The 26,351-nt window shown below is 41.3% G+C and overlaps 1 protein-coding gene and 1 non-coding gene across 9 annotated transcripts in view; both read left to right on the forward strand.

Annotated features, from left to right (window-relative positions):
• The window catches only part of NUMB (NUMB endocytic adaptor protein), a 177,174-nt gene that overhangs the window by 8,490 nt on the left and 142,333 nt on the right, over nucleotides 1–26,351 (forward strand). The window lies entirely within an intron of this gene.
• Nucleotides 12,062–12,137, forward strand: TRNAS-GCU (transfer RNA serine (anticodon GCU)). Its single transcript has one exon. It is a non-coding gene; the product is annotated as a tRNA-Ser (tRNA).

The following is a 26,351-nucleotide window of genomic DNA, read 5'->3' on the forward strand; positions in this document are numbered from 1 at the left end:
AGTAGTTTATTAAACCTCTCTTAACCTCAGTTTTATCATCTATAAAATGGAGCTTATCCTCCTTCCTAGGCTGATGGTGAGAATTAAATGAAAAGCATTTTGTTTAATGCCTTCCCAATAATGGGCACTCAACATGTGGCAACGTTAGTTAATTACGATGATAACAATATTAGGCCTATTACAGACTTCTCTTTCTAGGAAGGGCTAATATTCCAGATACTGTGATTAGTGGCAGTTAGGAAAACCAGAGTTGACTTTAAAATTATACATGTATTTTAAACATTTGTTATTTTTTGTGTGATTGGTTTTGTTTTGATGATTTAGACTAAAACATGGGACAGATGAAGCTAATATTTTATCATGTGGTCACTGGCTATGTTTCTAGCATTACATGATTCTCTTCCAAGTATGTATGAGTTTTTGTTAACAGTGGGAACCATTAACCTTACTCCTAGAAAAAAAAACAGTTGAACAGTATAGATTTTAAATTAGTTCTAAATGCCAGTTAGAAAGAATCAATTTATCTTCCGAACAGTTAACACAGTCCTCTTTACTATTAAACCAGAAATAGATTTTATTTCATGAGTTAGGTCCTGTACCTTCCTTAGTTAAGGATTTGGTCAGAGGTGGAAGAAAAATCTTTCTGCATTTGTAGAAAACTGTTAAAAGCTATATATCTCTTGGATCGTTTTCAGTGAAAGCAGGTGTGTACTTTCTATAACATTCATGATGTAATGAGCATTCTTTTTTTTTTTTTTTTTAATTGAGAGAAGGGGTGATAGAGAGAAAGACTCCCGCATGCGCCCTGACCGAGATCTACCCTGCAACCCCTGTCTGTAGCCAATGCTCAAATCAACTGAGCTATTCTCAGTGCCTGGGGCCAGTGCTCAATCCAATTCAGCCACTGGCTGCAAGAGGGGAAGAAAGAGACAGAGGGAAGAGGGAGGGGAAGATAAGCAGATTGTTGCTTCTCATGTGTGCACTGACTGGGGGTCGAACCCAGGATGTCTGCATGCTGGGCTGACGTTCTATCTACTGAGCCAACCAGCCAGGGCCAGCTGTTCGTTTCTTAGTGATTTCTTTCTCTTATATTCTAGCACGATTTTAGAGACCATACAGTTTTAGTATTTTATCATATTGTTGAGTTATTTTGTGATATTTAATCTCTTCATAAAGTTATATATTTTTAGCAGTTAGGACTTTGTTTTATCTTTTTTAGTATTCTCTGGCATATGTAAATACACTGAATGAATGGTAGGGAGATCCAGATTGGCGGTTGAGTTTTATGATATCAAGTAAATGAACTTCGATTGCCTGAGTTAATATTCAGTTCTACTTCTTTAGGCAAGTTAACTTTTTTTTTTTTCTTAAGATTTTATTTATTGATCTTACAGAGGGAGGTGGAATGAAAAGTAGTTGCTTCACTCTAGCTGTTCCTTGGTTGCTTATTGTATGTGCCTTGAGCTGGCGAGCCCAGGGTTTTGATCCAGCGACCTCAGCTTTCTAGGTTGGCACTCTATACACTGTACCACCATAGGCCTGGCTAGGAAAATTAACTCTTTAACTTCAGTCTTTCATCTATAAAATGAATTGCTTTAAGGATTATATGAGGTAACTCATGTAAAGTGTTTAACACAGTACTTAGCTAATAGTAAATGCTTAGTAAATGTTAGCTACTGTTTAAGGATCCAGGATTGCAAATAGGGGGTGAAAGCTTTATCTGTATTTTTTACATGGACTGTAAAAGAGACTTGTGCTTTTACACAAGTATGATGAAACTTAAACATCATTTGGACATTAAAAACAATCTTGAGTTCTTCTTGACTCTGTTGTCTATAGTCCAATCTGTGGAAAAACTGAATATATTTTTAAAAGATTTTATTTATTGATTTTACAGAGTAGGGGGAGGCAGAACAAGAAGTATTAACTTATAGTTTACTTAGTTGCTCATTGGTTGATTATCCTATGTTCCTTGACCAGGCAAGTCCAGGGTTTCAAACCAGTGATCTCAGCATGCCAGGTTGACGCTTATTCACTGTACCATCACAAGTCAGGCGAAAACCTGAATATAATTCAGCTATATTTTTGCCTTTAAGTCACAGTAAATTCTTAATTATTTAACCCATATTAACAGTGTTATAGCTAGTCCCTAAATTATTTTTTGTCACGAATTATAGCTATGGAACCTATTAGATGTTTTTTTTGTTGTTTTTTTTTAAATTTTATTTATTGATTTTAGGGAGAGGAGAAAGAGAGAAAGGTGGTGGGAGAGGAGCAGGAAGCATCAGCTCCCATATGTGCCTTGACCAGGCAAGCCCAGGGCTTCGAACCAGCGACCTCAGTATTCTAGGTTGACACTCCATCCACTGTGCCACCACAGGTCAAGCGCATAGATATATTTTTCATTACACACCCGACTTCTTTTTTTTTTTTTTTTTTTTTAACAGAGACAGAGTCAGAGAGAGGGATAGATAGGAACAGACAGACAGGAACGAAGAGAGATGAGCAGCATCAATCATCAGTTTTTCGTTGCGACACCTTAGTTGTTCATTGATTACTTTCTCATATGTGCCTTGACTGCCGGTGTTTAGCAGACTGATTAACCCCTTGCTCGAGCCAGTGACCTTGGGTCTAAGCTGGTGAGCTTTGTTCAAACCAGATGAGCCTGTGCTCAAGCTGGCGACCTCGGGGTCTCGAACCTGGGTCCTTCCACATCCCAGTCCGATGCTCTATCCACTGCGCCACCACCTGGTCAGGCTACACCCGACTTCTAATTTATTTAAGGTAATATTTAAAGTATTCGGTCTCCTTAACATTGAATATCCTTATCAACAGTTTCAGTCTGTTACCTGCAACTCTTTGGATAGAGGGTTTTCTGCTGTTAGTAAAGGGTTCTAAAATCCATTTGCTCATCAAATATTATCAGTAGACAAAAATAATGTGTTCTAAATATACATATGTATATATACACATATGTATTATGACACAGTTCTGTTCCTACAACAGTGACATAACCTGAATTTTGGGGTAAGTCAAAACACACCCTAACCTAGGGGTCGGGAACCTATGGCTCGTGAGCCAGATGTGGCTCTTTTGATGGCTGCATCTAGCTTGCAGACAGATCTTTAATAAAAATAATAATAACGTTAAAAATATAAAACATTCTCGGCCCTGGCCGGTTGGCTCAGCGGTAGAGCGTCGGCCTGGCATGCGGGGGACCTGGGTTCGATTCCTGGCCAGGGCACATAGGAGAAGCGCCCATTTGCTTCTCCACCCCCACCCCCTCCTTCCTCTCTGTCTCTCTCTTCCCCTCCCGCAGCCAAGGCTCCATTGGAGCAAAGATGGCCGGGGCGCTGGGGATGGCTCCTTGGCCTCTGCCCCAGGCGCTAGAGTGGCTCTGGTTGCAGCAGAGCAACACCCCGGAGGGGCAGAGCATCGCCCCCTGGTGGGCAGAGCGTTGCCCCTGGTGGGAGTGCCGGGTGGATCCCGGTCGGGCACATGTGGGAGTCTGTCTGACTGTCTCTCCCCGTTTCCAGCTTCAGAAAAATACAAAAAAAAAAAAAAATATATATATATATATATATATATTTATTTATTTTTTTTGTATTTTTCTGTATTTATATATATATATATATATATATATATATATATAAAACATTCTCATGTATTACAATCTATTCATTTCCTACCGCTCATGTTCATGGTTGTGGGTGGCTGGAGCCAATTACAGCTGTCCTCTGGGACAACACCAAATTTTTATTGGATAATGCGTAAGGTACACAGGTTGTTGTGAGGTCAGGAAGTAAACTTCCCTCCTTTTAATCAAGTAGTCAGCTAGCTAATTGCAGAAACCCTTTTTTTCTTTTTTTTTTCTTTACAGAGACAGAGAGAGGGATAGACAGGGACAGACAGACAGGAACAGAGAGAGATGAAAAGCATCAATCATTAGTTTTTTGTTTTGCATTGTGACACCTTAGTTGTTCATTGATTGCTTTCTCATATGTGCCTTGACGATGGGCCTTCAGCAGTCCGAGTAACCCCTTGCTTGAGCCAGCGACCTTGGGTCTAAGCTGGTGAGCTTTAGCTCAAACCAGATGAGCCCGTGCTCAAGTTGGCGACCTCGGGATCTTGAACCTGGGTCCTCTGCATTCCAGTCCGACGCTCTATCCACTGTATCACCGCCTGGTCAGACAAAACCCTTTTGACGAAGAAGATGGCTAAAAGGAAAAGATGGGAGTATTACACTTTTCAGCAGGAATGGACAGAGGAATTCGCCTTTGTGGAGAGAGCAGGTTCTGCGGTGTGTTTAATATGCAATGATAAAATTGCATCGATGAAATGGTCAGATATAAAGCAGCACTTCAACACACGCTATGCTACATTTGCATCGACATATCCAGCAGGGGACAGCAGGAAGAAAGCATGTCAAGAGCTAATGTGCAGAGTGCAAGCTAGTCAGCAGCAACTCCGTGTTTGGACCCAACAAGGTGACTGGAATTTGGCTAGGTTTGCTGGTGCTTTAGCAATTGTGAGAAACGGAAAGCCATTCAGAGATGTGGAGTATGTCAAAACATTCATGTTTGATGTTGCCAATGAACTTTTTTACTACTTTTTGGATAAAGACAAGATAATTAAACAAATAAAAGACATGCCTCTGTCAGCAAGAACTGTTCACAATTGTACCATCATGATGGCAAATCAAATTGAGGCAACACAAGTGAAGGACATAAATGCAGCACCATTCTTTTCTCTCACTTTGGATGAGTCAACAGACATAGCCATTTATCCCAGTTCAGCGTTATTGCAAGGTATGCTGTTGGTGGCACACTATGTGAGTAAAGTCTTGCTGTTTTGCCTATGAAAGAGACAACAAGAGGTGAGGATTTATTCAAGTCTTTCACTGAGTTCGCTAAAGAAAAAAATCTACCGATGGATAAACTTATTTTGGTGTGTACTGATGGTGCTCCGTGCATGGTGGGGAAAAACAGAACGTTCGTAAGGCTTCTTTGTGAACATGAAAAGAGACCCATCCTAAGTTTTTACTGCATCCTACATCAGGAGGTGCTTTGTGCTCAGATGTGTGGCGAGCAGCTTGGTGAGGTGATGTCGCTGGTCATTCCAGTGGTCAACTTTATTGTTGCCCGAGCTTTAAATGATCGCCAGTTTAAAACACTGCTGGATGAAGTTGGGAATAATTATCCTGGTCTGCTTCTACACAGCAATGTGCATTGGTTGTCAAGAGAGAAGGTGCTCAGCCGTTTTGTGGCTTGTCTGAGCGAAATCCGGATTTTTCTTGAAATGAAAAACATCGAGCATCCTGAGTTAGCTAATACTGAGTGGATCCTGAAGTTCTACTATCTCATGGACATGACTGAACATCTGAACCAGCTCAATGTGAAAATGCAAGGCGTTGGAAATACAGTCTTATCCCTTCAACAAGCAGTGTTTGCATTTGAAAACAAGCTGTAACTCTTCATCACTGACGTTGAAACAGGTTGTTTACTACACTTTGAAAAACTGGGAGAGTTTAAAGATGCATGCACAGCAAGTGACCCTGTTCAACATCTTGATCTCCAGCAGCTAGCGGGCTTCACATCTAATCTCCTGCAGTCATTCAAAGCGCACTTTGGAGAATTTCATGAGCGCACTCATCTTTTTAAGTTCATCACCCATCCACAAGAGTGTGCAGTGGACAGCGCCGACCTGAGTTACATCCTCGGTGTCTCTGTCAGAGATTTTGAGCTACAAGCTGCTGACCTGAAGACCTCAGACATGTGGGTGAATAAGTTCAAGTCACTGAACGAAGATTTGGAAAGACTTGCACGACAGCAAGTAGAGTTGACGAGCAAACACAAGTGGGGAGAAATGAAAAAACTTTAACCCGCGGATCAGCTGATTGTCAAAACTTGGAACGCACTTCCCATCACACATCACACACTGCAGCGTGTGAGTATTGCTGTACTGACAATGTTTGGCTCCACGTATGCATGTGAGCAGTCTTTCTCACATCTAAAGAACATTAAGACCAACCTACAATCACATTTAACAGATGGAAGTCTCAACACCTGCATGAAGCTTAACCTCACCACGTTTCAAGCAGACTACAAAGCCATCAGCAAAACCATGCAGCACCAGAAGTTGCATTAATGGTAAGAAGTATTTTATTCATCATTGGTTAGCAACAGTATAACAATGTTATTAAAAAGAATTCAGAGACTTACTGTACTTTAAAAGTGTTGGTCTTACATAAAATGCACACATTTACTTGTATTTAGTGTTAAACATATTGTATGGCTCTCACGGAATTACATTTTAAAATATGTGGTGTTCATGGCTCTCTCAGCCAAAAAGGTTCCCGACCCTTGCCCTAACCTAACACAAATGGAACACTTGTGCTTTTAACAGTCTAGAATGATGTAGGTAAGCGTACTGGGGCATGCCAACTTCCTCGTTCGTGTGCTGTGTTACTGTGTATTCTTCCACCACACACAACCAAACTAGTTTAAGTTTTTACGGGAGTGAGCGTTGTAAACTCAAAATGTCCTATGTCGAGACTGTCGTAACCCGAGAACCCCTGTATTTAGAACTTTTGTACGTAAGTATATACATATATGTGAAGGATATATATTATATACTCTCTCTCTCTCTTTCTCTCTCTATCTATATCTATCTATCTATATCTTATATAGATAGATAGATATAGAGATATAGATATAGATATATATAAAGGAAGGTCTACCGGAAAGTTCTGTCCGTTTTTGGAATAAAACAAAATACAAATTTTTCTTACCGTCAATAAACTTTATTAAATAATATAATTGCCATTATTATTAATGATTTCTTGCCAGCGTGAAGGCAATTTGTATATCCCATTTTTGAAAAATGTTTTATCTTTTGATGCGAAAAATTGAACCAGTGCTTGTTTGATACCTTCTTCATTTTTGAATTTTTTACCCTTCAAAAAATTTTGTAAGGACAAAAACAAGTGATAGTCGGAGGGTGCTAAGTCCAGGGAATATGGTGGATGCGACAGACTGCTTCTGTAGCATTTCTTCCTTATTGAAATTCGTAAAAATTACAGTGGTGTAAATGAACTTTATCAGTAGCCATGGGTACACTATCGCTTCACACATAAGACTAATGTGAATCAACTTTGTTTTAGTTAATTTGCTATGTCAGTATGTATACATTAAGTGATAAAAATACAGAGGCACACATGCGCCAAATAAACATGTGCTTACATGTTGAAACTTTTTGTGATAGAAACGGACAGAACTTTCTGGTAGACTTTATATATATAAATGTTGAGATGAAGTTTAAAAATCTTTATTTTAAAGACTAGAGTTAGTTCATAGTAGCTTTAGATGTTTTGACTATTTGCTACATCAATGGATGCTGAAAATTAAGCTGTTACCATGTTGGGATCAGTTACTGGGATCAGTTACTATTTTGACTTTTTTTTTTTTTTTGTATTTTTCTGAAGTTGGAAACAGGGAGGCAGTCAGACAGACTCCCGCATGCGCCCGACCGGGATCCACCTGGCATGCCCACCAGGGGGCGATGCTCTGCCCATCTGGGATGTTGCTCTGTCGCAACCAGAGCCATTCTAGCACCTGAGGCAGAGGCTATGGAGCCATCCTCAGCGCCCGGGCCAACTTTACTCCAATGGAGCCTTGGCTGCAGGAGGGGAAGAGAGAGACAGAGAGGAAGGAGAGGGGGAGGGGTGGAGAAGCAGATGGGCGGTTCTCCTGTGTGCCCTGGCCGGGAATTGAACCCGGGACTCCTGCATGCCAGGCCAACGCTCTACCACTGAGCCAACCGGCCAAGGCTTTCTTTTTTTCTTTTTAAACAGCTTTATTCAGGTAGAATTGACATACAATGAAATTGCTCATATTTAAAGTATACAATTTGATGAGTTTTTACCTATTTGTACATCACAGTCAGGATAGGGAACATACTACTCCAAAAGTTTCCTTGTGCCCCTAGGTATTCCATCTCTATTTCCACCCCCAGAGGTAACTACTAATCTGCTGTTATTATGAATTAATTAATTTGCATTTTCTAGAATTTTTTTTTTTTTTTTTTTTTTTCATTTTTTTCTGAAGCTGGAAACAGGGAGAGACAGTCAGACAGACTCCCGCATGCGCCCGACCGGGATCCACCCGGCACGCCCACCAGGGGGCGACGCTCTGCCCACCAGGGGGCGATGCTCTGCCCATCCTGGGCGTCGCCATATTGCGACCAGAGCCACTCTAGCGCCTGGGGCAGAGGCCACAGAGCCATCCCCAGCGCCCGGGCCATCTTTGCTCCAATGGAGCCTCGGCTGCGGGAGGGGAAGAGAGAGACAGAGAGGAAAGCACGGCGGAGGGGTGGAGAAGCAAATGGGCGCTTCTCCTGTGTGCCCTGGCCAGGAATCAAACCCGGGTCCTCCGCACGCTAGGCCGACGCTCTACCGCTGAGCCAACCGGCCAGGGCCTAGAATTTTATATAAAAATAATTATATGGTATATTTTGAGAGGCTGGCTTCTTCCACTCAGCCTAATTAATTCAAGATGTGTCTGTTATTTTGTGTATCAGTAATATATTCCTTTGGATTGCTGAGTAGTATTCAAGTATATGGATAACAGTTGTTGAAATCTATTCTCCTGTTGATAGGCATTGGATTGTTTCTAGTTTCTGGCTATTGAAATAAAGCTGCTATGAGCATTCATGTAGAAGTTTTTGTATGGACATGTGTTTTTTTCCTCTTAGCTATATATGTAGTAGTGGAATTGCTGGGTCATATGGTAACTTAGTTTTCCAAAGTAGCTTTTCCATTTTATATTCCCACCAGCAGTGGGAATGGGAATTCTAATTTTTCTGTTCTCACTACCACTTGTTATTATATCTGTCTTTCAATTATAGCCATTGCAGTTAAGATGTGATGTGATAATTCATTGTGGTGTTCTTTTGCATTTTTCTGTCAGCTAATGATGTAGAGAATTATTTCATTGGTTTATTAGCCATTTGTATATCTTCTTTGGAGAAATATCTATTCAGATACTTTGTCCTTTTTTAAAATGGGGATATTGGACCTGGCTTTTTGGTTGAAGCATCATCCCAGGGCAAGGAGCTTGCTGGTTCGATTCCCCAGTCAGGGCACACACAGCAGCAGCTCGATGTTCCTGCCTCTCTCTCTCCCTGCCTCTCTCAAATAAATAATGTAAAAAAAAAAAAAGGAATATTTATGTTATCGAATTATGAGTTATAAAAAATATTTCTGTATTGTAGATACAAATTCCTTATCATAAACGATTTGCATATACATTTTTTTTCCAGTATGTGGGTTGTGTTTTCACTTTCCTCATGGTGTCCTTTGAAGCACAAAAGCTTTTCATTTTGATGAAGTCCAACTTGTTTTTGCTTATGCTTTTGGTATTATATCTGAGAAACTACCTCTTAATTCAGGGTCATGAATATTAATGCTTATATTTTCTTCTAATAATTTTGTAGTATTCTTACATTTAGGTCTATGATCCATTTTGGGTTAATTTTTGTGCATGGTATGGAGAAAAGGGACCCAACTTAATTTTTTCAATATGGATATCTAGTTGTCCCAGCACCATTTGTTGAGACTGTTACCTATTGTTGATTTGTTTGTCACAAAATTAATAACCTTTTCTTCTTTGTTACTAATTCTTTCAAGTAGCAATTTATTGGCCTTTTGGTATTGGGTGGCTCTTGGGGTCATGGTGTTGAGGCAAGCATTTTAGAATAAATGAACCCTCTGATTTAAATATTCAGTTGTATAATTTCATTCTTACATTACTTTACACTTGAACATTAAATGAAATTCAACTGCCATTTTTCTGCATACTTGGCAACCTTGTGTCCACAGTTCCATAGTAGCTTCAATGCTGGACCATTTAATGGAAAGCAGGGTCAGGTTTTTAAACAGGTGACTTGAAGAAAAGCTTCTATTATACCCCCTCTTTTTTCTCTCTCTCTTCTTCACTATGTCCCCCCCTTTATAACTTGCCTATCTTATTACCTTTTTATATTAAGACCCTTTTTGATTATATCATGTAATCTTTTTCTAAAGGAAGCTCACATATTAAGGCTTTATTTTTTATTTTATTTTATTTATTTATTTATTTATTTTCATTTTTCTGAAGCTGGAAACAGGGAGAGACAGTCAGACAGACTCCCGCATGCGCCCGACCGGGATCCACCCGGCACGCCCACCATGGGGCGATGCTCTGCCCATCCTGGGTGTCGCCATGTTGCGACCAGAGCCACTCTAGCGCCTGAGACAGAGGCCACAGAGCCATCCCCAGCGCCCGGGCCATCTTTGCTCCAATGGAGCCTTGGCTGCGGGAGGGGAAGAGAGAGACAGAGAGAAGCGCGGTGGAGGGGTGGAGAAGCAAATGGGCGCTTCTCCTGTGTGCCCTGGCCGGGAATCGAACCCTGGTCCTCCGCACGCTAGGCCGACGCTCTACTGCTGAGCCAACCGGCCAGGGCTTTTATTTTATTTTTTTAATTGATTTTAGAGAGACAGAGGAAGATAGAGAGGGAGAAAAGGAATCATTCATTAGTGTTCCACTTAGTTGTGCATTTATTGGTCGCTTCCCATATTATCCTGGCCAGGGGATCAAACCTGCAACCTTGGTGTTTCAGAATGATGCTTTAATGACTGAGCTAACTGGCCAGGGCCAATGCTTTATTTTTTTTAATTGGAAATTTATTTTTTAATTGGAAATTCAACTTTTTGAATTTGAAATCAAGGAAATGTTCTATATAAAAACATTATGGAGAAAAATTTTAAGGATTTTTATTAACCTTGTTAAATTTTTTTTTTAATTTAATTTTATTTATTTTTTATTTTTTTATTTTTCTGAAGCTGGAAACGGGGAGAGACAGTCAGACAGACTCCCGCATGCGCCCAACCGGGATCCACCCGGCACGCCCACCAGGGGCGAAGCTCTCTGCCCACCAGGGGGCGATGCTCTGCCCCTCCAGGGCGTCGCTCTGTTGCGACCAGAGCCACTCCAGCACCTGGGGCAGAGGCCAAGGAGCCATCCCCTGCGCCCGGGCCATCTTTGCTCCAATGGAGCCTCGGCTGCGGAAGGGGAAGAGAGAGACAGAGAGGAAGGCGAGGGGGAGGGGTGGAGAAGCAGATGGGCGCTTCTCCTGTGTGCCCTGGCCGGGAATCGAACCCGGGACTTCTGCACGCCAGGCCGACGCTCTACCACTGAGCCAACTGGCCAGGGCCTAACCTTGTTAAATTTAAAATCCAGAATTAATACCATTAATATCAAAGTTATTCCATGTAATCCTAGTTGAAAGTTATAAATAGCATGGTATTTTACTTTTCATTTAAAAATTATAAAAATAGTTATTTTACAACTTGGGAAACTTAGCATTTTGAAAGAAACGTATTCTCTTTGTAGAACAGTTAACTAAATGATGCTTTCAACTTTCCATATGTTTTAATAGGCATTAATTATTCTCTTTTGGAGGTCTTAAGAGCAAAGGGAAAAGTATGTATCTTTCAGAGTATTTGAATTTATATTTCTCATCTCTGTAGAGTTCTGCGCCTTGTGACTCTGAGGCCAGTACTTTGCCAAGTAAGAACTAATTTCCTGGGAAATCAGGTTTCTGGCTTGACTTCTTGCTGTGCCTTTCCCTTCTTCTTTTGTTTCTTTATGAAAGAGCTGAGTTCAGTACTATGGAAAATCACTAAATCATCTCAATATTTTCTCTTGCTCAAATTAAACATAATTGGTGTATATTTGCATGGTACTGACTTCTGTAACTTTCTTGTTATAGATCTGTTACCATGCCCTGAAAGACTCTGACTTCATTTGATAAGTTGGCTCTTCCTCTGTCTGTAATTATTTAACAGTGTGTTCCTTTAATGAATGTTCTTATTATTTTTTTCTTTTTCTCCCCCTCCAGTAGACCTAGTGAGTGAGGGGTATCACTTGTGTTCTTACTATGAATCCTAGACACTTAAGAGCTATAACTATAGTTTACATGATGTTGGCCCCTAATTATTATTTAAAAAAAAAAAATTACATCGGCCCTGGCCGGTTTGCTCAGTGGTAGAGCGTCGGCCTGCTGTGCAGGAGACCCGGGTTCGATTCCCGGCCAGGGCACATAGGAGAGGCACCCATTTGCTTCTCCACCCCCCCCCCTCCTTCTTCTCTGTCTCTCTCTTCCCCTCCTGCAGCCGAGGCTCCATTGGAGCAGGGATGGCCCGGGCGCTGGGGATGGCTCCTTGGCCTCTGCCCCAGGCGCTGGAGTGGCTCTGGTCGCGGCAGAGCGACGCCCCCGGAGGGGCAGAGCCTCGCCCCTGGTGGGTGTGCCGGGTGGATCCCGGTTGGGCGCATGCGGGAGTCTGTCTGACTGTCTCCCCGTTTCCAGCTTCAGAAAAATACAACAACAAAAAAAAATACATCAACATTTACTGACTATTTTTTTCCTCATGCATACTTTACTGTATATATATATATATATAATAATTTTGGAGTCTGCTCTTTTTCGAAAAGATGCATTCTAATATCATTACAGTTAATTGAAAAGTTTAAAACAGCTGAAAAACATTAATGGCTATATCTTCATTTATGGTTGTTGTTTTTTTTTGTTTTTTTTTTACAGAGAGAGAGTCAGAGAGAGGGATAGATAGGGACAGACAGACAGGAATGGAGAGAGATGAGAAGCATCAATTATTAGTTTTTCCTTGCGACACATTAGTTGTTCATTGATTTGCTTTCTCATATATGCCTTGACCATGGGGCTACAGTAGACTAAGTAACCTCTTACTCGAGCCAGCGACCTTGGATCCAAGCTGGTGAGCTTTGCTCAAACAAGATGAGCCCGCGCTCAAGCTGGCGACCTCGGGGTCTCGAACCTGGGTCCTCCACATCCCAGTCCGACACTCTATCCACTGCACCACCGCCTGGTCAGGCTATATCTTCATTTATGCAACCAATTTTCATAGTGTTCATATTTAGATTTGTAAATTTCCAATTAATATAAACAAAACTCTAGTGAATATTGCTAGACACAAATTTATATTATGTATATTTCAATGAGAGAGAGGGAGAGAGACAGAGATGGACAGGAAGGGAGAAAAATGAGAAGCATCAACTCACAGTTGTGGCAGTTTAGTTGTTCATTGATTGCTTTCTCATACGTGCTTTGACTGGGGGACTCAAGCCAGTGACCGTGGCCTTCAAACCAGCGACCTCTGGACTCAAAACCAGTGATCATGGGTCCTGTCTATGATCCAGTGCTCAAGCTGGTGAGCCTGTGCTCAAGTCAGCAACCTTGGGGTTTCGAACCTGGGTGCTCAGCATACCAAGTTGGCTCTCTATCCACTGTGCCATCACCTGGTCAGGCATACATTTCTATATTTTTTAGATTCCTATAACTGGAACTTATCAAGTCAAGGTGTACATTTCTTAGGGCTCTCAAGAGAGCAAAACATTGCACAATTGATTTCTAGAAAGTGTGTACCAATTTACATTTACATTTGCAAGGTGTGTGATTGAGATATATATCTTGCCAGCAGTGTTATCATTTAAAAATATTTGCTGCCTGACCTGTGGTGGCGCAGTGGATAAAGCATCGACCTGGAATGCTGAAGTTGCCGGTTCAAAACCCTGGACATATGGGAGTTGAAGCTTCCTGCTCCAACCCCCTTCTCTCTCTCTCTCTCTCTCTCTCTCTCTCTCTCTCTCTCCCCCCTCTAAAAAAATGAATAAGTAAATAAAAAAATAATTAAAAGAAGTCACATATTCCCACTCTCAGAGTCCAGAAGTGAAGGCAAATTTCTAAAAAAAAATAAAAAATTTTGCTAATTTGATAGGGAGAAAATAGTAACTGGTTTCTGGAATTTGTATTTATTTGATTTAAAATATGATAAGTGTTTCCTTTTTGTGAAATTAGGTTTCTGTTCTTTTTTGTTTTTTTATTTTTATTTTGAGTTGATGTTAATTTTTATATGGAACTAGGGATAGATTATATTCAAAGCTGTGACTTAATTTACATATAAATGATCAGCAAAAAGTTGTTGTATGGCCCTTTCAGTTTAGCTTTGCCCTCCCTACCTGCAATACTTTCTAATTTTGTCCTTGAATTTCATATAAATGGAATAATATGTACAGTATAGTCTCTGCATATCTGTGGGGGATATGTTTTAAAATTCCCAGGGGATAGTACCAAACTCTTTCTGTACTGGTTTTTTTCATATATATATATATATGATTTATATATATATGATTTATATATATATACCTATAATAAAGTTAATTTATAATGTTGACATAGTAAAAGATTAACAACAGTAATAAAGTAGAAAAACTATGACAATATATTTTAATAAAAGTTATATGAATGTGGTATCTCTCAAAATATCTTACTGTACTCTGTTTACTTTTCTTGTGATGATGTGAGATTGATAAAGTAAAAAAAAAATTATAACAATATACTATAATAAGTTATGTGAATGTGATCTCTCTGCAAGTATGTTATCATACTGTACTCATCTTTCTTATGTTAATGTGAGGTGATAAAATGCCTACATGAGATGAACTGAGGTGAATGACGAAGTCATTGTGATGGAGCTTGAGGAAACGATTGACCTTCTGACTATACATCATATTGACCTTAGGAGTAAAACCGTATTTTACCAGCAAAAATGGGTTTATTTGGGTACAGCAAAAAATTGGAATTCAGGACAAGAAAACTATAGCAAAAGCCATCAAACAAAGGAGAAGACCATTATTTTATTGAGAAAAAGGAGAAAATTGGGAGGGATTGTTTTGAATGAAATTTCATTGGATAAAAGCAGTAGTTCAGGGTTATGAGGCTTTCTCATTGGTTGAGTTGCTGGGGTATTCGATTTCTTGTGGGAGATGCACTGTACACCTTTCCTATATGGATGTGTAACTGGTGATTCTTTCCTGTTGGGGTCTGTAATTGACAGTTCTTCCTGCAATGAACCCCTAGTGAAACTATATTATGGCTCCCCCTTCTGGCCCCCGGACATTAGAGTCAGGAGGTTTCCCTGGAGTAGACTTATATTAAAGTCTACTAAGACTTTAATTACTACTAAGACCCATTACTTCAGTAGTAGTGAGGTTTCGCTTTATTAATTTTCATAGAAGGATCATCCTCTTTTGGATTATCCTGGAGCATTAAGCCATGACAATGCTGATGATTGGATGTCAAGAACAGACGATGTCAATGGTTGGGAAATTTTAATATTTTTGGAATGTGGCTGACCATAAGTAACTGAAACCATGGAAAGCAAAACCATGGATAAAGAAGTGGCTCTACTATATCCTTTTTATCTTGAATTCTTTTGCTTAACATGCTTTTTAGATTCACTCTGTTTTATATACTTATATTATTATTATTATTATTATTTTTATTAAGGGAACAGTTTAAGTATTCATTTTACTTCAAGTCCAAATTGTATCTCCTTAAGGCTTTCATCGTATCATCATAGTAGCCATTATAAGCTAGTCCTTTTTCTATATGTGGGTAGTTTCTGGAGAAAGCATTTTACTCAGGATAAACATACACCAAGAATGCATAAAAAAAAAATATATATACACAAATATATTTAAGAGTTTCTATAGGAGTATCATTTAATAAAACCCTGGGATTTGTCTTAAAAGCAGCAGTTAAAAAATTCCTCAAAAAAAAAATTCCTCAAAAGTTTAATCATGGCAAGAAAACTCAAGTGAGTTACTAAACAAAAAATAAGGTTGTTTTTCGGGTAAAAATTATCTTCAACTAAGTGTATTTTAAAATGAGACAGAATTTCATAAAAATAAGACATTTTCATTAAATAATAAATTTACATCACTATTATAAACAACAGATCACTTTCTAGGTGGCCTAGTATTCTATTTTATAGATATACCAGATTTTGTTTTTCAATTCTATTGGTAGATATTTGCAATATTTTTGGTTTTTGCCTATTATGAATAAGGGTGCTATAAATATTCTTGTACAGTTCTTTTTTCTTTCTTTTTTTTTTTTACAAGGACAGAGAGTCAGAGAGGGATAGATAGGAACAGACAGGAACAAAGAGAGATGAGAAGCATCAACCATCAGTTTTTCATTGTGACACCTTAGTTGTTCATTGATTGCTTTCTCATATGTGCCTTGACTGTGGGCCTTCAGCAGACCGAGGAACCCCTTGCTCAAGCCAGCAACCTTAGGTCCAAGCTGGTAAGCTTTTGCTCAAACCAGATGAGCCCACGCTCAAGCTGGTGACCTCGGGGTCTCGAACCTGGGTCCTCCGCATCCCAGTCCGACGCTCTATCCACTGTGCCACCGCCTGGTCAGGCTCTTGTACAGTTCTTTTTGTGACCATATTTCATTTCTTTTGGCTACTTAGAAGTGAAAATGTTGGGTCACAGGCTAGTTGTATTTTTTAAAGATTTATATATTGATTTTACACAGAGAGAAGAGGGGGAAAGAGAAGTATCAACTCATAGTTGCTTCACTTTAGTTGTTCATTGATTGCTTGCTCTATGTGCCTTGACCTGGCAAGCCCAGGGTTTCGAACCAGTGACCTCAGCATTCCAGGTCAACACTTTATCCACCGCACCACCACAGGTCAGGCCAATTTTGCATTCTTGATAGAGCATATTGTTATGTGGTTGTGTTAGCCAAAGTTTAAGTTGAGATTTCTAAGTTTGCAAATAGGCTCTCTACCAGTTTCTTTCCTGTTACTATCAGTACTTCTGTAATGTATCCTAGGGGGTTGATTTATAGAAGGACAGTTTTATCTGAATTAACAGATGGTGGACAACCCTAGTAACCTGATACTGAGTGCTTTCCTAGAAAAGATGTCATTTCTTTCTTTTTTTTTTTTTTTTTTTTTTTTTTTTTTTTTTTTTTTTCATTTTTCTGAAGCTGGAAACAGGGAGAGACAGTCAGACAGACTCCCGCATGCGCCCGACCGGGATCCACCCGGCACGCCCACCATGGGGCGGCGCTCTGCCCACCAGGGGGCGATGCTCTGCCCATCCTGGGCGTCGCCATATTGCGACCAGAGCCACTCTAGCGCCTGGGGCAGAGGCCGAGGAGCCATCCCCAGCGCCCGGGCCATCTTTGCTCCAATGGAGCCTTGGCTGCGGGAGGGGAAGAGAGAGACAGAGAGGAAAGCGCGGCGGAGGGGTGGAGAAGCAAATGGGCGCTTCTCCTGTGTGCCCTGGCCGGGAATCGAACCCGGGTCCTCCGCACGCTAGGCCGACGCTCTACCGCTGAGCCAACCGGCCAGGGCTTCTTTCTTTACCTTAATTGAGTGGTGGAGTTGGAGAAGTTACCGTACTTTCAGACAGTCAGCAGTGTTTGTTTAACTGGTCTTTGTGAAAATCTCTAAGTGTAAATGTTTAACATTGTCTGGAATCAAACTGAGTTAGATTTAAGGTTGATGAATTTTGTGTCTGAAAAATGTTAGGCCTAATAGCACTGCCTAAATACTTTTTTTTTTTTTTTTTAAAGAGGAGAGAGAGAGGGAGAGAGAGAGATAGAGAGAGAGAAGGGGGGAGGAGCTGGAAGCATCAACTCCTATATGTGCCTTGACCAGGCAAGCCCAGGGTTTCAAACCAGCGACCTCAGCATTTCCAGATTGATGCTTTATCCACTGCGCCACCACAGGTCAGGCAAATACTTGATATTCATAGATATTTATGATGTGTTGACACAGAATCACAGTTCTTAAAAATATTTTTTTTCCCGATTCCCTGCATACTGAAACCATGGAACTCATCTTTGTCATTAGTTTGGGTTGAAGTAAGATTAATCTTTGAGGGAAGGCTAGATATTTTGCCAATTTCTTTGAAAGAAAATTTGAGAATGGAAAGAAATGGAAGTATTGGCTTTTTCCTTCACCACACCTTTTGTGACTTCCTCCACTTCTGGTTTGGTGTCATTGTTGATATCAAATTTGATGTAAAGAAGTTGGGGTTGAGCCTGACCAGGTGGTGGCGCAGTGGATAGAGCGTCAGACTGGGATGCGGAGGACCCAGGTTTGAGACCCTGAGGTCGCCAGCTTGAGTGCTGGCTCATCTCGTTTGAGCAAAGCTCACCAGCTTGAGCCCAAGGTTGCTGGCTCGAGCAAGGGGTCACTCAGTCTGCTGTAGCCTCCCAGCCAAGGCACATATGAGAAAGTAATCAATGAACAACTAAGGTGCCGCAAGGAAGAATTGATGCTTCTTGTGTCTCTCCCTTCCTGCTGCCTGTCTGTCTCTGTCCCTCTCTCTGATTCTGTCTCTATCACAAAAAACAACAACAAAAAAAAGGTTGGGGTGGATGGGAAGTGTTTTGTATATTTTGAATGAGAGAATGTAAATTCTTTATTTTTTTATTTAAAAAGTACATTTATTAAAGCTGGGGAGAGTGAAACAAGGAAGCACTTAGAAGAAGCAGCAGGTGAGCCTAGGCAAAGATACTTTGGCTCACTGAGAAGTCAGAATGAAGGGGGCCCTGGAGACAGGTTCTGGGGTTCAGCCCGAGGTGAACCTCTGCTGCCCACAGCTCCCTGGTGGAAAGCCGGGTGGCGACCCTAACAGTTTAGGAGATGCATGCCTGTGGGGGAAGGAGAGGGGAAAGATAAAGGCGGAGGTGTGCTCCTGGGAGGGAGAGCACACCGAGGATGTAAATTCTTGAGTTAACAAATCGTGAAATATGGGTTTAATTCTTGTGCTGCTATATACTCTGATTTGGCTAAATGCTTTTTATTTCTTTTAAGATTTTTATCTATTGATTTTTTATTTATTTATTCATTTTTTTAGAGAGGAGAGAGAGGGAGAGAGAGAGACAGAGAAGTGGGGGAGGAGCTGGAAGCATCAACTCTCATATGTGCCTTGACCAGGCAAGCCCAGGGTTTCAAACCGGCGACCTCAGCATTTCCAGGTCGATACTTTATCCACTGCGCCACCACAGGTCAGGTTATCTATTGATTTTAGAGAGAGGAGAGAGAAAGGGAGGGAGGAACAGGGAAGCATCAACTTGTACTAGTTGCTTCTTGCTAACCAGGCAAGCCCAGGATTTTGAACCAGCGACCTCAGCATTCCAGGTCAATACTTTATCCACTGCACCACTACAGGTGAAGCATGACTAAATGTTTTTAACTTCTCTTGATCTTCTTTCATAAAATGATGGTATTGGACTTAAAAAAATTTTTAATGTTGAAATATTTAAATTAGTCTAAAAACTATAATGAAATAATGAATATTTCAGTTTTTTCATATAGAAAATAAGTGGTACCAACACCTTTATTTATAGATTTTATATGTTGATTTTAGAAAGAGGAATGAGAGGGAGAAAAGCAGGGAGGAGCAGGAAGCATCAACTTAGAGTTGCTTCTTGTATGTGCCTTCACCAGGCAAGACCAGGGTTCCAAAGTAGCGACCTCAGCATTCCAGGTGGGCGCTTTATCCACTGCGCCACCACAGATCAGGCCAACATCATTTATTGAGTAACATTCATTTCTCACTGATCATCAGTGAGGATCTTAAGTTATATATCATATTTCTATGTTTTTTACACTCTATTTGCTTTTCCCTGAGCCAGTAGTATATTGTCCTTTTTTGTTGTCTAATTTTTATTGATTTGAGAAAGAGGAAGGGCATGGGGGAGAGAGAGAGAGAAAGAGAAACATTGATGTATTTCATTCATTTATACATTCAGTGGTTGAATCTTTCATGTACCCTGACTGGGGATCAAATCCACAACCTTGGTGTATTAGACAACACTTTGACCAACTGAGCTACCAGCCAGGGCAGTACTATACTCTCTTTATTTACTGCAGCTTTGTAATAAATATCTGGTGTGGTGAGGTCCTACCCTCTCACTTTGTTATTCTTTAAAATTGTAGTTATTATTCTAATAAATCTCTCAATCTTTAAAATTCTGTGATTTTGTGTATAGTGCTCTAGCTCTGGATAGACTCTCTGGGGTTTGATTGTTAATCAATACATTCTTATTGAATGAATATATGACCACCTGTCAGTAAGATTCTTTAAAGGCTTATGGAAGTGTTATAAATTAATACCAGTAAAAATATGACTCTTGACTTTTGAGAATAGTGCTAAATACTTGGCTTTTCTTTTTGGAAGTGTGTAATTAGTTTACTTTTAAATTTGGACTAGGTGTAATATTAAATATCTTGAATGCTCCCTGCCCCCATAGCCCCATTTCATACTCCCTTTGGGGTATGTGTGTGTGTGTGTGTGTGTGTGTGTGTGTGTGTGTGTGTGTGTATTACTCAAGAGTTTGAAGTGATATATAGGTGCAAATTGATTATTTTAATAGGTATTTTTAACTCATCATGTAAAGTAGATTATTTTATTGCTTTATACTATAGTTTCTTTCCTTTTTTTGCTCTCTGTACCACTTTTTTTATTCCTAGCTCCTTACCTCCTCCCCTTTGACAGTCATCAACTTGCTCTCTATATCTATATGTCTGTTTTTATTTTCTTTGGTTTATTGTTTTTTTGTTGTTTTTTTTTAGATTACACATATAAATAAAATAATGTGGTATCTGTCCTTCTCTGTTTGACTTATTACATTTCTTGGTTCCTTCATGTTGTTGAAAATACTTCCTTTGGGCCCTGGCTGGTGGCTCAGTGGATAGAGTGTCAGCCTGGCGTAAGGATGTCCTGGGTTCAATTCCTGGTCAGGGCACACAGAAGAAGCGACCGTCTGCTTCTCCTCCTCTTCTTCCCCTCCTGCAGCCAGTAGCTCAGTTGGTTTGAGTGTGGCCCCGGGCGCTAAGGATGGCTCAGTTGGTACAAGCGCTTCGGGCTCAGGTGCTAAAAATAGCTCAGTATTTGAACGACGGCCCCAGAACGGGTTTGCCAGATGGATCACAGTCATGGTGCATGCAGGAATCTGCCTATCTCCCCTTCTCTCACCTAAAAAAAAGAAAATACTCCCTTTAGATTAAAATTTTGGAGAGAACAAGTAGGACTTTTGAAAATTGGTGTTTAGACTGATAATGTAAGACCATCTTAAAAATCATGATAAATTCCCCATGAAATTGATGAAATGTGTTTTTTGTTTGTTTTGTTTTGTTTTGAGAGACAGAGAGTCAGAGAGAGGGATAGATAGGGACAGACAGACAGGAACGGAGAGAGATGAGAAGCATCGATCATTAGTTTTTTGTTGTGATACCTTAGTTGTTCATTGATTGCTTTCTCATATGTGCTTTGACCATGGACCTTCAGCAGACCGAGTAACCCCTTGCTTAAGCCAGTGACCTTGGGTCCAAGCTGGTGAGCTTTGCTCAAACCAGATAAGCCCGTGCTCAAGCTGGCGACCTCGGGATCTCGAACCTGGGTCCTCCACATCCTAGTCCAATGCTCTATCCACTGTGCCACTGCCTGGTCAGGCTGGTTTTTTTTTTTGTATTTTTTTGTATTTTTCTGAAGCTGGAAATGGGGAGAGACAGTCAGACAGACTCCCGCATGCGCCTGACCGGGATCCACCCGGCACGCCCACCAGGGGGCAACGCTCTGCCCACCAGGGGGTGATGCTCTGCCCCTCCGAGGCGTTGCTCTGTTGCGACCAGAGCCACTCTAGCGCCTGGGGCAGAGGCCAAGGAGCCATCCCCAGTGCCCAGGCCATCTTTGCTCCAATGGAGCCTTGGCTGCGGGAGGGGAAGAGAGAGAGAGAGAGGAAGGAGAGGGGAAGGGGTGGAGAAGCAGATGGGCGCTTCTCCTGTGTGCCCTGGCTGGGAATCGAACCTGGGACTTCTGCACGCCAGGCCGACACTCTACCACTGAGCCAAACGGCCAGGGCCAGGCTGTTTTTTTTTATATTTTTTATCAATTGATACTTTAGAGAGACGGGTGGAGGGGGGAGGGGGGGGAGAGAGAGAGAGAGAGAGAGGCATTCATTTGTTGTTCCACTTATTTGTGCATTCATTGGTTGCTTCCTATATGTGCCCCGACTGGGAATCGAACCCACAACCTTGTTTCAGGGTGATGTACTAACCAACTGAGCGAACCAGCCAGGGTGATCAAACGTGCGGTTTGTTTATTTATTTATTTATTTATTTATTTATTTATTTATTTATTTCAGAGACACAGGGAGAGTCAGAGAGAGGGATAGATAAGGACAGACAGACAGAAACGGAGAGAGAGATGAGAAGCATCAATCATCAGGTTTTCGTTGCAACACCTTAGTTGTTCATTGATTGCTTTCTCATATGTGCCTTGACCATGGGCTTTCAGCAGACTGAGTAACCCCTTGCTCGCTACCTTGGGTCCAAGCTGGTGAGCTTTTTGCTCACACCAGATGAGCCCACGCTCAAACTGGCGACCTCGGGGTCTCAAACCTGGGTCCTTCCGCATCCCAGTCCAACACTATTCCCTGCGCCACCACCTGGTCAGGCCAAACGTGTTTTTAATGAGCACCTTTTACTTTACTTTTTTGTCTTTTTTAGCTTTTTATTTTAGAACAGTGATTTTCAACCAGTTCACTGCAAGAATTTTTAAAACAAGCAATACTTGACTATTTAGTCAGGGCACTAACCTCTTTTCCATTAGATTGTCAAGTAAAAAAATGACAACTGCAAAAATAGTAGCTGTCTGGTGTGAATGAATCAACATTATACCTATTTTTTTGTCAGATAGGCAAAAAAGACATTTTTTGATGTGCCACAAAATTTTAGTAGTTTATGTGTGCCATGAGATGAAAAAGGTAGAAAATCACTGTTTTAGGACAGTATCACCCCTGACTTACATTTTTCATGACATCCTATTTTTTAAAAAGACCCTCTGTGGCTGAGCACAGGGTCTGGTAATATTAGGCTCTCTGTACATGCTTGTTGATAATGGTTATGAAGAATAATCACAGTAGCTAATTTTCATCAAGGGCTGGCTTGCATAGCCAGTGTACTCACACACTCATCTAAATGGATCCTCACAGAAATCTTACAATATTTTATTAGTCTCATTCATAGGTGAGGAAGCCAGATGCTTAGGAAAGAGAATTAACTTGCTCTAAATCAGTGAACTAGAAGCAGGGCCAAACAGATGGTAAACTGTGTAGTCAGAAAGGTGGCTAACTGTTTCTTGAACTAATGACCCCAAAGTGGATCTGTTTATATACACGCAGTATGTGTCTAATAGCTAACACTAAGTATACTTACTCTTTGTCAGGCCCCAAATGCGTTTGTTTATTTTTTAATATCCTCCAATTGCCTAGCAAAGTAGGCTCTCAGTGTTTGTGGAATGAATGAATAGTTAGTAAGTGAATGAATGGATAGACATGTGATCTTCATAAACCAAAGGACGCCTCTTAATTTCTGTGCTCACTTTGGAGACCTTGGCCTAGGAGAGCCTGGGGTTTGGAAACCCAGGGTGACCTTAAGCTGTGGCCCTGGATGTTGAAGGCTCACCCATCAGTTAAGTGGCTTCCCACCGGGTGAAGACCCCAGACCACAGGATGCTTTGGGTGCTTTGGTGTTGTTATCATCTCCGTCCCCTGCCCTTTATCCTTCTTGCACTGCAGCCAGGCTCAGGTGGCTCCTTGTCTGCTTCTGGCAGGCCCTCATTCTCTCAAGAGGCGTGGGCTCAGAGTTCACCCAGGGCCAGCCCCCACTATGCATACCAAGCATCTTTTACTTTAAAACTAGTTGTCTGTATCCATAGCCAGACAGCTTGGTTGAGTAGAGCATCTCATCCCGAGTCGCAAAGGTTGCAGTTTTGATCCTTGGTCAGCACACATATAGGCACAGATCATTGTTTCTATCTCTATCCCTTTCTCTCTCTCTAAAATCAATAATAATAATAAAAAATCTAGTTATCTGTATGAGCTCCATCATTTGGAATTTAGACCTGGAAAGGGCATTAGTTTTTAATTACTTGAAAATACTTCTGGCCTGACCAGGCGGTGGCGCAGTGGCTAGAGCGTCGGACTGGGATGCCAAGGACCCGGGTTCGAGACCCTGAGGTCGCCAGCTTGAGCACGGGCTCATCTGGTTTGAGCTAAAGCTCACCAGCTTGGGCCCAAGGTCACTGGCTCGAGCAAGGGGTTACTTGGTCTGCTGAAGGCCCGCGGTCAAGGCACATATGAGAAAGCTATCAATGAACAACTAAGGCAGGGGTCGAGAACCTTTTTGGCTGAGAGAGCCATGAACACCACATATTTTAAAATGTAATTCTGTGAGAGCCATACAACAACCTGTGTACGTTATACATTATCCAATAAAAATTTGGTGTGGTCCCGGAGGACAGGTGTGATTGGCTCCAGCCACTCACAACCATGAACATGAGCGGTAGGAAATGATTTGATTATAATACATGAGAATGTTTTATATTTTTAACGTTGTTATTATTTTTATTAAATATTTGTCTGTAGCCATCAAAAGAGCCACATCTGGCTCGTGAGCCATAGGTTCCCGACCCCTGAACTAAGGTGTCGCAATGCGCAACGAAAAACTAATGATTGATGCTTCTCATCTCTCTGTTTCTGTCTGTCTGTCCCTGTCTATCCCTCTCTCTAACTCTCTCTCTGTCTCTGTAAAAAAAAAAAAAAAAAAATACTTCTGGCCCTGGCTAGTTGGCTCAGTGGTAGAGCATTGACCTAGTGTGTGGATGTCCCAGGTTTGATTCCTCGTCAGGACACAGGAGAAGCGACCATCTGCTTTTCCACCCCTCTTCTTTCTCTCTCTCCCCCTCCTGCAGCCATGGCTTGATTGACTCAAGCCAGTTGGCCTTGGGTGCTGAGGATGGCTCTATGGCCTCCGCCTCAGGTGCTAAAAATGGCTCTGGTTGCAGCTGAGCAGCAGCCTCAAAAGGACAGAGCATCACCTCCTAGTGGACTTGTCTGGTGGATCCTGGTCAGGGTATCTATCTCCTCTCCTCTCACTAAAATAAAAAACATTTTTTTTAATAAAAAAATAAAAAAACTTTAGCTTGACCAGGCGGTGGCCAGTGAATAGATCGTCGGGCTGGGATGCGGAGGACCCAGGTTCGAGACCCCGAGGTCGCCAGCTTGAGCGCGGGCTCAACTGGTTTGAGCAAAGTTCACCAGTTTGGACCCAAGGTCGCTGGCTTGAGCAAGGAGTTACTTGGTCTGCTGAAGGCCCGTGGTCAAGGCACATATGAGAAAGCAATCAATGAACAACTAAGGAGCCGCAATGAAAAACTGATGCTTCTCATCTCTCTCCGTTCCTGTCTGTCTGTTCCTGTCTATCTCTCTCTGTCTCTGTAAAAACAAAACAAAAGAAAAAAACAAAAAACTTTCATTTTATAATGGGTGAAGTTAAGTTCTGTATCACACTCACTGAAAATTGTTTCCTGTTTCCTAACATCATCAAACATTACTGAATAGTTCCTGGAAAGTCTAGCTGCAATGATCTTTAATTGAATTTGTAAATATTTACTGATTTTAGAGAGAAGATAGAAAAGCAGGGGGAGAAACGGGTATTATCAATTTGTGGTAGTTGTTTCTTGCATGTGCCTTGGACCAGGCAAGTCGTGGTTTCAAACTGACAACCTCAGCATTGCGGTTTGACACCTGTGCCACCACAGGTCAGGCTGCAGTGATCTTTCTAACCTCCTCTCCCTATACACTCTTTACTTTCTCTCTTTTAGTCTTTTTATTAAGTCTGTTTGGTCTGCTTTGAATGCTCTTTCTTTGTTTTCTTTCCAAGCCATAATCTTCTTATATGAAGACTTTCTTATTCATCACTTTCTCTATATTTTATCTCTTTTGATTCCATAGCACTTTGTTCTAATACTACATGTCATATTGTCTGCTTTGCATTATAGTTGTGTATACATTCTTCCTAAATAGATTATGTACATTTACGTGGAAACAAGATCCTTGTCAGTTTGCCTTATTCTTTATAAGTCTCACAGTTTCTTGCATGTAGTGGGTTCTCAGTGATGTTTGAGTTGAATTAATAATCTCTTCCTTCATGGGGCTTGTAGTGTAGTGCAGGTGCACAATAAGAAGATAAATACCGTCTGACTGTAGGTTTGATCCCCAATCAGAGCACAAACAAAAATCAACCAATGAGTGTATAAATAAGTGGAATAACAAATCGATGTTTCTCCCATCCTCCTCCCCTTTCCTCCTCCCCCTTCTCTCCCTCCCCTTCCTCCTCCTCCTCTTTCCCCTCCCCTTCTTCCCTCCCCTTTCTTCCCCCCTTCTTCCCTCCCATTTCTTCCCTCCCCTTTCTTCCCTTCCCTCTTTCCCTCCCCTCCTCCCCTCCCCTCCTCCCCTCCCCCTCCTCCCCTCCCCCTCCTTCCTCCTTCTTCCCTTTCTTCTGCTTTTTCTCTCTCTCCTTCCTCCCATTCTCCCTTTCTCTCTAAAATCAACGTTAAATA

This window comes from Saccopteryx leptura, chromosome 6 (genome assembly GCF_036850995.1).
Source record: "Saccopteryx leptura isolate mSacLep1 chromosome 6, mSacLep1_pri_phased_curated, whole genome shotgun sequence".
In the NCBI taxonomy this organism is placed as follows: domain Eukaryota; kingdom Metazoa; phylum Chordata; class Mammalia; order Chiroptera; family Emballonuridae; genus Saccopteryx; species Saccopteryx leptura.